At 30.5% G+C, this 13,090-nt stretch overlaps 1 pseudogene; it reads left to right on the forward strand.

Annotated features, from left to right (window-relative positions):
• Nucleotides 1-4,866: 4,866 nt before the first annotated feature.
• LOC128159021 (MAM domain-containing glycosylphosphatidylinositol anchor protein 1-like) lies at nt 4,867-12,829 on the forward strand (annotated as a pseudogene).
• Nucleotides 12,830-13,090: the final 261 nt, after the last annotated feature.

Consider the following 13,090-nt stretch of genomic DNA (forward strand, 5'->3'; position numbering starts at 1 on the left):
ACTGTATATGATTTTAAAAAAAAGGATAATTTAATGAAAAAATTGAGTAAAATCCCGGGGGACTAGATACTTTGGTTCGGGGATGGAACGCGGGGGGGGGGGGGGGGGTCCTGTCCGCAAGCATATGTGAAATGTTTTTGTATTTGTAAAATTGCTTTTAATTTTTTGGATAAGAATACAAAAAAAAAGATTACGTAGTCTGCTGGTCTGTTAGTGCAATATTGTTCGGCTCCTATACCTGTTTTGGAAAATTATCGTAAGTACCTATTATGCCTTAGTTCTTTAGATAATTAATCTTTACGCGCCGCATCACTTGCCATTTTGTATTGTAACACATAAATACCCCCCCCCCCCCCAAAAAAAAAATAATAATATAAAAAAACGGTTTATTACTATTTTTATGATTTTCTTTGATTAAAACTAATTCTTGTTTTCAATGTTTTTAAATCCATAACAAAACATGACTGTATCTGGCAAGATCGTAACTATGTGTATGAAGTATGGATTATTTCGAAAAATTGTCAAACAATTTTGATTTGATATTTCTATTTGTTGAAACATGCTATTCTACAACATGTTGCAGAATAAAAGGCAGAATTAAGCTAAGATGATCAATCAGAGAACGACTGCATACAAAGCCCGATTTCATCCTTTCTAGGATTTCTAAACTCATAAACCTGACAGACCATGCATATTTCCAGCAAAGAAATCAACTTTTGGCTCTAAACATTAATGATTACATTTGCTAACAAATTGTTAACATTGTATAACCTTGCGATGAAAACAATTTTACTTTCTCAATAAAGAATACAATAAATTATTTTAAATCTAGTTTAAAATTAAAAACTATGTTCTTTCTATAATACATGTTTAAAATTGTGATGTAGATTGAACATACTTATATTGTATATATATATTCACTTTAAATAGCTCTCTCTCTCTCTCTCTCTCTCTCTCTCTCTCTCTCTCTCTCTCTCTCTCTCTCTCTCTCTCTCTCTCTCTCTCTCTCTCTCTGATGTGATGTTTTGCTTTTGCTTTTTTAAATGCTGGATAACATCGCCGAAAGTACGTGGAAACATCAACTGCGTTTTTCAAATTGATTACAGAAAGTCAATAGGAAAAAATACAGACACGGAAAACTTTTTATTACATGTATAACCATGCCTTCAGTTTATCTCCTACGACTGTGAAAGTACAGAATATATTATACAATTTTAAAATCAATTGTTATATTTTTTTTCATGGGTTCCAGTGGGATGAAACAGGAGAATGAAAATGGAGGGTGTTTAAAGGTATAATACAAGGTATTCTCCTCAGTGAAAGGAATGCACAATCCCTTGAATGAATATCGATGAAACATTGGTTTAAGCAATAAAGTCAAAACAATGGGAATATAAATAAATTAGAACAGCTTAATTTACATATGGATTAACATTAATTTACACAAAAATTAAAAACAATAGGAGTAGAAATAATTAAGAGGAGTTTCTATGCGTGTGCATCTGCCAAGCGGATGGACAGCACAATATGTTTTCAAGGGGAAATACTTTTTTTTTTCATTATGGAAGGAAATCAATGATACTGAATAAGCGAAATTTTTTTTATAAAGAATTTGATCATAAAATGAACAATTTAACATTATCACAGTTTGAAAAAAGGAGTAAAATTTTTCATACCATGAATACAAGATTTATTTCTAAAAATCGAAATTTGCAATTTTATTCCCGAAATGTGGACTTTTTGTGTAATAAATGACATGTGGTGATAATGAACAGTGTTCAAATTCAAAATCATAAGGAAAGATACAAAACAGGGGCCCGTTTCACAAATCATACTTAAGACTAAGTTATATCTTAGGAAAGATCTTTTTTCCTAAGTTCATTACTTATCCATTTCACTATTCTTGTCTTATCTTGTCAAAGTTCCTAAGTTATGTATTAACTTTAAGATAGGTAATTCGATGTCTTAGGAACAAACTCAATATGGCGACTGTTTATTTTGTATTGAAATGAATTACATGCACATTAAAGTTGAAAAAAAATACAAGAATACACAAATCATTAGGACTTGTCCACTTTAATTCTCTCTTCAATTCACATCTCTCGTATAGACTTTTAATTTTAACATTTTTTTAAATATTATCTGGTCGCACGCGCAGATGGGTAGCGGGTATTTTTAAAGCTAGTGCACTGATGATAATGAAATTAGTCATTCCCGAGAATCACTAATATCTTAAGCAGTTTGATCAAAACAGGAATAAATACTAAGTAAAACTCAATTACAGAATGACTGGGTGATTTGTCCTATTTCTCCACCAAATAAGCTTTTCTCTTACGAAAGAAATTTGAGGTGTTTCCTTTGCGGTAGAATGAGGGGTTCTTTATTTCAGTTTTTGTTGGGAGGGGTAGGAGTGACCGGCAAGTGGTTTAGGTATATATGTCGATGTTAAATCATCCTTGGAATTGCTGTTTCATTAAGAAATTGTTGCCTTCTATCCTCGCTTCCTCTATCAGCCAAGATGCATTTATTTGCAATGTTTCCTTTTGTAAAGAAAAAACATTCTTATATCAACCATTACAAGAAAACACGCATTACATTACACTTAGTTTAAAAGTTCCGCATCTGTCCATTCTAAATCTTACTTGTCACTGCATGTGAGTATTGAATTCCATTTTGGAATATACCGTATCCTGCGATCTCTCAAATTAAAAAAAAATACTGTTTTCAAGGAATATACGGGTATATTACGTTATTTTTATCTACTCGTGTATGCATGAGAAGGTTAAATATTATAGTACATAATTTCAGTACATGCACATAAGCACTACACTATTTACACTCTATAAACACGTTTTAAATTTTTTTTCTAATTGGTTTCTATGTGAATAAGGGAAAGAGTTTTTACGTTTACTTGAAAAGTTTACATCCGTGCAATATGGAAAAGAATTTACATGATCGATTTAAGTTAGTAATTAACGAAATTATTTAAAAAAAAGTGGCTTACAATGTATCTTATGAACTTCCCAAGTTATAACTTATATAGGCATATCTTAAGTTCTATCTTAGGAAACATCTTCGGAAATCTTTGTGAAACGGGCCCCTGGAGCAGAGCAAACACGGACCTTTAAAAATTAGATGTAGGATCAGGTGTTCTGGAGGAGTGGGCATCCTCTGCTGACCGGTCACACCCGCCGTGTGCTCTTTGTCGTAATCGGGAAAACGAAAAGATCCGCGGTAGACGCGATTATATAGGTGATTAAAAAGCATACTGAGTATTTATTGAATGCTTCAGAAAAGATAACTCAGAGATAAATTGTACACCTTATGACTACTTTCTCTACACCGTAACATTACAACACAACTATATGTATTTAAAAAAAAAAAACACGAACTAAAAATGTTTTTATTTTTCATCTGACAATATGTTTGTTTGTTGGTTAAACGTAAAGCTGCAAAAACTCTTTTAAATTAAAAGTTTTGAATTACATTGTGTTTTCAGATCACAGAAAATGAGACTTGAAAGCGCCCGTTAGTTAGACCGAATCGTTAGTTCATCATCACGTCTACTTAGAAAATAAACATGATTTGAATTGTGATGATTTATCAATAAACATATTTTATCACGTACCAACCAATGTCATATCCCGGTGAACTATTAAAACATTGCTGCAAAATACGTTTAAAAAAGACAAATAGTTCATGAATAAAACCGAGTTGTTTGTTTAGAATGATGTAACTATTAAACAAATAGCGAGTGCAGTTATCACCGTGACATCAATTTCAAATTCAAAATGGAACCGATTACGATTTCAAAATCTCGTAAGGTGCTAGATTTCGCCCAGAATTCTCTGAAAAAGCATAATTAGTTGCAAATCCCGTGAGTTTATATGTCCCTGGATTTATAAATATTTTTTTCAAGAAATTAAAAACAGGAACATTTTTAACAACAGATGAATGTGTTTGCATATCGGATAAATAGGAAAATAGTCGATATGAACGCACAAGTATAAACGAGAAGTCAATTATTTTAGTTATATAAATGTGCTAAAGTTGCGATGGGTATACAAATCGAAATTTTAAAAAAAATATTTTAAACTTTTATTTGAAAGCTAACAATTATAAAACTCTTTAAAAAAAACATACGGCGGCGTTCTGTTCGAAATTGTCTGAATGTGGTAATGTGGTGGCGGTTGTGCGACGGCGAGTTATTTGAGAGTACTCGTTTTCGAAGCGCAAGCGGACTTTTGTAATGACCTTATTCAGAGACTATACATTTGAGGCATTTTTTGTTCCTTCATTTATATTCGAAGAAATTCATTTTCATGGATTCACAGTGATGGATATTTTAAACATATAAATCTTCGTAACTAATGATAATATAAACAAAATAATATTAGAGATAATAATATACTGTATTTCAATGTTTAATGATTATTTGATATCGTGGATAAAATCAACAAATGAATGAATTTCACAGAAATTATTATTTAAAAAATTACATTAATTTTATTAATGAAACTTCAGTACATGTTCACGTAAGAATTAATGAAATGAAAGTGACAGCTAATTTTTTCAAACAGTAATGCAAATAAACAATTGACTTGGTTCTGAATGTGTAATACGACATCGCAATATATTAATTATTATTGCAATAAATACTATCTACTTTTCGTATGTCTATGACTTGTGTGAGTTAAAAGTATTCTATGAAAACTATTTATTTCTACAGAAGCACCTTGCCTATAAATTATTAATAAGAAAACTAAACTTCTTTGTTTGACCATTTCGACAAGAGAATTAATTCCGATAATATTTAACCGCAGTGCTATCAGCATTCTCTCATACTGTACACAAACTGTGGAGCGGCATGTGCTTCAGAAGAAGTTTACCGCTGATGGTCAGTTTCATTGAGTTAATCAATGGCTGCATTCAGTTTAAATTCTCACGTGAGGTGTCTTTCTTAGACAATTCTCAAGTGATTGGAACTTATCCAGGATTATCCAAGCAAAGGCTTTTTGGTGTGTGTGCTCCAAGATGAAACAATGACATTCAATGTAACGCTATTGACATCTGCTTTGAAAATTTGAAGTGTAAATTAATCAGTAATTGGACACCACTGACGCCAGGAAACATCTCTGAAGTAGTGTGTAAACGATTCCAAATGGTAGGAATTTAACCTCTTTTTACTATTTCTTTTTTTTCTCTCTCTCTTTCTGTCTCTTAATACCACCCGCCACCTTTTAAAAGAAACATATGGTTAATTTGTGCGCTCTCTTTCTTTTATAGCAAGGTTGTGCAGATGGATATTTTTTTGACAGAAAAGATAATATTTGCATCGCTCAATGTAAGTCTTATATTAGTGATAACTGTATTTCTTTACAATCGAATTTATATTTCATACGAACACATGCTAATAATTGTAATTTATTCCACCGAAAGTTGACTAAAAGGTCTGAAGGCGACTCGATGACAATTTTACCTTTAAGTTGTCATGATGACACCCTGTCAGTTTCATCATGTGCAATGTTTCGCCGATTATGTTTAATTTATATCAATGTTATTCGCTTTCCTAATTTAACTAATTTTCCTTTTCAGATTATTGCAACTTTGAGAGTGACCCAGAGTTGACATGTTTTCTTTCCGAAAGTCTTTCTGACGAATTTAACTGGACCATTCATGCGGTTGGTAGTTAACAATATAATTTGTTATACTTTCATGTTAAATACTGAAATTTGATTGGTTAAGACGCAGTTAATAATATTTTCTATTACCCTCAGCGTTAGCAACGCACTTAGCAACGGGTAACATTAAAAATGTTACATGCGCGAAAATTATGCGCGTACAGTTCGCTGTAGAAATCACGTTATTCCTATATAAAAGCAGTACAATTTTCTTAAAAATTAAGACATTCAGTATAACAAAATAAAGAGTGCCTGTTTGGGAGGATAACAGTTGAAATTGACACCCCGAGAAAACCATTGTCAACCTCCGCTTCGCGTCGGTTGACAATGGTTTTCTCGGGGTGTCAATTTCAACTGTTGTTACCCTCCCAAACAGGCACTATTTATATGATATCTTATTCAAGAGGTGATATGTCGGGAGGGGATATTATGTTTATAACTTTATAGAAATAGTTTCATTACCATTAAATCAGCATCTTAAAATGCTTCCCACAAGCCCGACAATTTGTTAAGTATATATGGTCGTTTTATTATAACACACAGGTCTGTATTTGCTGATGACTATGATCGTTTTGATGGGTGGGATTTATCTACATTTAATGGTCCATGTTTTGATTGAACTTGCATTTCATCTAAAGGGCAAAATATAGATTTGATCACTTTTTGGCCTGTATTGAAATACCAATAACAATGAAGGAATTTCTTCCTCACGTAAATCTTTATTTGTACGTGTTCTCTCTCAAATTCCGCCATTATCAGTTTGTTCGTAAATATCGTTTAAAGCGATCATACGTTTATCATGAACATCGTTTATCCTTTCCTATCGTGTATCAATCCTATCATATCGTGCGTGTATACTCTTCTATCGTGCGTTAATCCTTTCCTTTCGTGCGTGTATACTGTTCTATCGTGCGTTAATGCTATCCTATCGTGCGTAAATCCTATCCTATCGTTTATCTTGTAAAAAATAACGTTGCGGGTACTGTATGTTTACATTTTTTCATTTTTCTTTTATTTGGCAATCATTAAACAAATTTAGATAAAAACAATTAAAAATCGTAAATCTCTCTATTTTTATAAAAATACCTTTTTCACATTCTGGGATTATTGATCTATTTTTGTAAATATTTTTTATGATATGTATGTACATAAAATGTGAATGTGAAGGCCAAATACAAGATAACTTAATTTAAAAAAAATCATACATAACATAAACGAATCTATGTTCACAGTATACATTCTTCTACACATAAAACTTAATGATTTAGTAGGTAATGACATCTTGCATAATCATCGCCTTATGTTCTGATTGCATGATACTTATATAAGCTAATATAAATATGGTTTTGAAATATTAACATAAATTAATAAGCATTGCTGGAACATGACGTTTACAATGTACAGAACTATAAAGTCTAACTAAAAATATAAAATGAAGCATGTATGCTGCAATAGTTTGTAATAATAAACCGGAGGAGATTTAGTTAGTCCAAGTCAGCTGGTCAACCTCTTTATTAAAAATTATTGTGAATTAAGTACTGCAAGGGCCACTTGATTTTTTTTCGCCTGTGGTGAATTTATGATCACAATGATATATATCACCTAAACAACAAAAGTCGTCTGACTTAATATATTGATTACTATAAAGATTTATTTTGTTAAATATGATTCATTTGCTTGTCTAAATTTTAATGCGAATACCTACATTATTTATCTAGAAAAAATCTAATTACAAATCAAAAAACTTGCAAAGGAATGTTTACTGCATTATTATTTATATAAAGAGTATTTTCCAATTTCATCCCCCCCCCAAAAAAAAACAAATAAAAAAAAATTAATACGTACAAACATTAATCTTTTATGCCATTATTTTTATTCATTTTCTTCCGGTAAATCATAAATCCCTAACTTTTCGTGCAAGCAGGGTTTTTTTTAAATATGGACCTCCCTATAGTTTTTTATAGCAATTTTGCATCCGGTTTTCCATCCAATTTTCACTTTCTCATCCGATTTGCTGTCGACTTAAATCCCACCGTGTGACCACTAAAGTCGAAAGTCCAAAGCAAAGTCTCAAAGTCGATGTAAAATCTGAAATCACGGTAACTTTCCCCCGTAAAATATTAATAATAAATAGATTTAATTAATTACAAATCGATTGTGTTTCGTATTGTGTGACCACCTCAATATTCGACTCAAATTATCTTACCAAGCAAGTCAATGGAAAATCAAATCGGATGAAAATCGCTTTGTGTGCCCGCTCTTTTAAGACTACATATGGGCAATACAAATGAGAATTTAAAAATGTTTAAGATTATGCAACCCTAAGGTAGTTTCATACTCTTGAAATTCTTTAAAAAGAGTTGAAAATAGAACTGCTTTTAACATAAACGGGCTAAAACTTCATCATCATTTTTTACAAATATACATATCATCTTTGGAAGATGTCGAAGATGTCAGATAACATTAACTTGAAAATGGTACTTTTTGTTTGTTTAAAGGTGAAATCTAAGAAGGTTGGCACCTAAAATACAAGTATTGTCAGTTATCTAAAATAATTTAGGTATAAAGATGGGGACTTAAATTGTTCCTTAATCTCTTTTGTAACCTCTGTCACATTTCATATCTTATTGAATATGGGGCCCGAAATAGAAATAAGAATTTTCCTGAAATTATTGCTATAAATTATAACACAATTTATAACAATCATAAGTAATGCCATCGTTCCAAAGCATTGCAAACAAATACACATAAATCTAATGTGTCATGTAAAAGAAAAAAAGTAGGGGGTCACATTTCAAACATTTGAGATTTGGCATGAATTAAGTTATTTTTGGCAAAAATTGGGGTTAATCTTTTCTTGACTTTCATGATAAATAAGCTAAACATGCCAGATGTGTAGATAGAAATATTAAAATATTGTTTAAATGTGCTTTTTCGGAAAACATGAAATTATCGTAATGCACAAACTTTTTAAAAGTTTGATCTGTACTGAAAATTAAGAAGCTAAAATTAACAGTACTCTTAATCTAGCGAGTTGTGAAAAATGTTCCGCCTAAAAATATAGTCCCTTACTAAACTCTTTAATTATGTAATTTTATTTTACCTTTTCTGTTCAACATAGCTTATTTGACATAATGAAATACAAAGATACGAGTAGAACTTATACATGTATATTATGCAGATTTTTCATACTAGAGGTAACCCAAAATGGTTACAGAAAAAACCCAGAAGAACGAACCTGTTTAAAATACTCACTACTTTATCTAATTTCATCACAGAAACTGCAGAACATTAGAAAGAAAGTTATTATGCCGTGCAAAGATAGAAATCAAAGAATGTATACAAATGAAAATTAGTGGTAAAAATCTAAATTATCTTGAGCTTTAGTATAATTTTAATTACTTCCGTGTGGTTATATTTGCGGAAAATCAGAGACAGAATTATTTATGTGTGCTAAGATAGAATGTATAGAAAAAAACAACAATTCAGTAAAAGTCAAGCTTAAAAAATATCATGAACTTTACTATAATTTTAATTTTAATCGCGGAAAATCAGAAACAGAGTTCTTTATGCTCTGCATAAATATAATATATAAAAACTAAAAATATAGGGAAAAAATCAATCTCAAAGATATCGTGAGCCTTACCGTAATTTTAATTACTTCCATGTGGTAATATTCCCATAAAATATACAAAACTTTTTGGAACATATATTTTTGACAAAAGTATGACATGGTCTGTATTAAAGGGGCATGTTCTATTTTAATTGTTTTCATTGCTTAAGTAATGCATTTTTTATGATCACTTAAAATTTGAGTGCTAGATTTAGAGTTATTAACAAGATGCAGAGCGTTTAATTGTTTGTTAATTAAATAAGAGTCGTGTCTTGTTTTTGTTTATATTAGTTTAATGTACCGGTAAAAGCTCTTCTTCAGCTGATTTTTCTATCTGCTAATTTGTTTTGAACATAAATGAACAGTCTGTTTCTGCTCAATGAACTTTTTAGCGTTTGTTAGATTCATTTTAGGTCTAAATCTGGAATTTTCTTACCAAGATTTATAATGTAAACAGAAACTTTGTTTATATAACAGATAATTGTGAGCTCAGTATTTCGCTTATAAATCTACCAGTGACACTCATATTTTGGTTGACTATTAGAAATTCCTAATTGAAGCACTGTAAACATTAAAGGGGCATGGTTACGATTTTGGTCAATTTCTAATGATCAAATTAAATTTATTAAGAGTAAGATACAGTGCTCACAATAATTGTAATGTAAACAAAGTTAGTGCCCTTTTTTGTTTACATAGTTTCAATATACCAAAAAACCGTTTTAAAGCTAATTTGTCTATTTTCTTATTCATTTTAAGCAAAAATAAACGGTTCCTAACGTTTATTACATTTATTTTAAGCCTATAACTGGAATTTCCACTCCAACATTCAAAATGTAAACAAAGCTAAGAACTGTAAGGTATGTAACTCGCTTATAACTGAACGAATGACACTCCAATTTTGGTTGCTTATTAAGAATGCCTTTCAAAAACATGTAAACATTAAATTAGGAAAAAGGACAAAAATCATGATCATGCCTCTTTAGTTGCATAGTTCTCCATATGCCATCGGTTGAAAAGCAAACAGTCAATATGACGTTATGATATGACGTCACCGTCATTTATAAACAGCTCTGGCTCAAAAGTTAAATCAAGTAAAAAGAAAGATGTTAATATGTCGAACAATAAAATGATTCAAACGATTTATGAAGATAACGATCATTGCAGATCTACAATGCTACAATTTGTGACATTTTAATGCAAGCATACTACAACCGTGTAAATTTATTCTTAAAAAATGTGTTCCCTGCATTAACACTGAGGCTCCAATATGAGTGAAATATAGACGTACGTAGGAAAAATGTTTTAAAACTCTTCTAAAAAATCATCATAATAAGTCATAGTGATCCTCTCTCTCTATAAAAAAATATTTATATTGATTTCCTTTTTACAGTTTTATGAAGGTCAAGTACATGTATAATAAGGGTGCATAAAAAGAAATCTTCTTTTTTGGACATCATAGGATCTAGGGTGCATCCTTTCTTATGCATTATTTGATGCATCTTAGGTCCTAAGATATGATGTCCAAAAAAGGCTTCTTTTAAAGCATTTAAATGTATTGTCAAATATCAGAATATATGAAAATTTTTGTGAGTTTCGAAACCTTTGAGAAGAATTTCATATTCAACATTTCTATTTTAGAATTCTACACCATCCCTCAAGACAGGTCCTACCTCTGCTGTTAATGGATCATACTACAAATACATTGAAACATCAAGAGGAGAAGGTTATCCTACTTTCATATCTGGTCAAAGGGCAATTCTGGAAAGTTTCATCAAATTTTCAGGTGCATCGTCATTATATAACGTTCTTGTATTTAATTAAATAAAACAATTTTTTTTTTATCAAAAATGACTTTTTTTTAATAGTAAGTGAAGAATGGAGATTAGTTCTTAGACTCATTAAACTGCAATTTTCGCCCATATAAAATGTTTCGCCTGTATATCCCACCAAAAGACAAATTTTATCAAATATTGTTTTTAAATATTCAAAGTGATACAAATATTGATTATTGTATTCAAACTGGAAGCAAAGATATTTATCTATAAAATGCACAAATTTGAAAAAAAAACCATACTAACTCGAACAAAAAATGACTTAACAAAAAGGAGTACACAAGATATCAACCAAAATGTTCCCATAATTGAATTGTTCTGAAATTCTTAGATTTGTCATATGGAATAAAATCTGAAAATATGTAAAAACATGATATGAAATTAAGGTATCCAACACCTCAATTGTATCAATATTTTCTCGAGAAGAATATCATTGAAATCTGTAGACAAAACATCCTTCAGAAATACATGTACCAACAAAAAAAATAATAAAGATAATGTTCAGTGTTTATAGCTCTCAGTTATGGCGCAATTGATTTTACCTCGTTTGCACAAAAAAGTCTTATTTCATTTCGACATTCCGAATGACATTGTTGTCAGTATTTTTGATGAAGCAAAATCGTTATATCGTTAACTACAATATGACTAGGAATAAACGCTTTATGGAAATTAAGAAATTCATACAATTAAACTAGTTTGTCTAGATTTGATATGATATTACATGGAAGTCAACGATGTCGATTTTTATATAAATGGTTTCAAAAGTACTTTAACAAAACGGCTTTAATAAATTCAGATTTTTTCAAAATGTTTGAATTATTTCATACTGAAAGTCAATATTAAACTTTTTAGATTTAATTTTGTAAATATTAAACAGTACTTACAAACTGTGTTTCAAACCTAGTACATGTAAATGTTAAAAAAATGTTAATCAAATAAAAAAGAATATTGACATTTTTTAAAATCACTTGATTTTGTCTTTTATTCCCTGAAATACTTATTAACAAATCCCGTTTTTATTGATTTTTTAAAATAAATTTTCTTTCTGAACGTTGTGTAATAATGATTAGATAATTATTGTATTGATTAAATAACAAAAATCAAACTTATTTTAAATATAATTATCATGTGCGCAATGAACTAAAAACGCGACGGGTGAGATACCTTAACTATACATGTTTTCAATTCCATGCATGGAATTCGTCTCTAAACGTCTTCTTGTATTTGTTAAAAATATAATAATTCCTACATGGTTGTATTCCAGATATAACCTACTGCTTTACGATGTACTACCACATGTACGGAAGTTACATTAACACTCTCACTATCAGAACTCAGAGAGGGAACAACACCGCCATAGACCGCTGGAAATTGTCTGGTAACCAAGGTGATGCCTGGCATCATTTGTCTGGGGTCAACCTTCCCTTGGACTCCCAATCAAAAGTAAAGACATTGTTTAAAACTTGTTTACTTTTTGGGAAATATTATATTGGGTGAATCGCTGTTTAAGATCTTTGCTTTTCATCATTTTTTAGATCATCATTGAAGCAACAAAAGGGGCTAACTACGAGGGGGACATTGCAATCGATTCCATTGAGTTGATGCCGTTTGCATGTCCCTAGAAAGAGTAACAGAGTGACCAGACTTATCTCATATGCGCTTTTGATTTATTTTACCAATTTTTATTAATTGATTTGTATAATAAACATTTTAAATTTCGAATAAGCATTAATTTTGTTCTTTTGCGCGTTTGAAGTGAGTTGGCTAAGTAAAGATTTATCTGATATTTCATTGGTTTTTTTGACTTGGTAAGTATTTCGTTAATTTTTTTTTATCAAGTAGTAAACGTTCAGTTGGATCATATGTTTCATTGCAATTTAATAATCAATTCATTTACATGTTAGTCATTATTTGATTTCAAGTTTTCTTAACTTCTTTGTATTTTTTGCAGTCAAATAAATATT

Source organism: Crassostrea angulata, chromosome 8 (assembly GCF_025612915.1).
Source record: "Crassostrea angulata isolate pt1a10 chromosome 8, ASM2561291v2, whole genome shotgun sequence".
Lineage (NCBI taxonomy): Eukaryota > Metazoa > Mollusca > Bivalvia > Ostreida > Ostreidae > Magallana > Magallana angulata.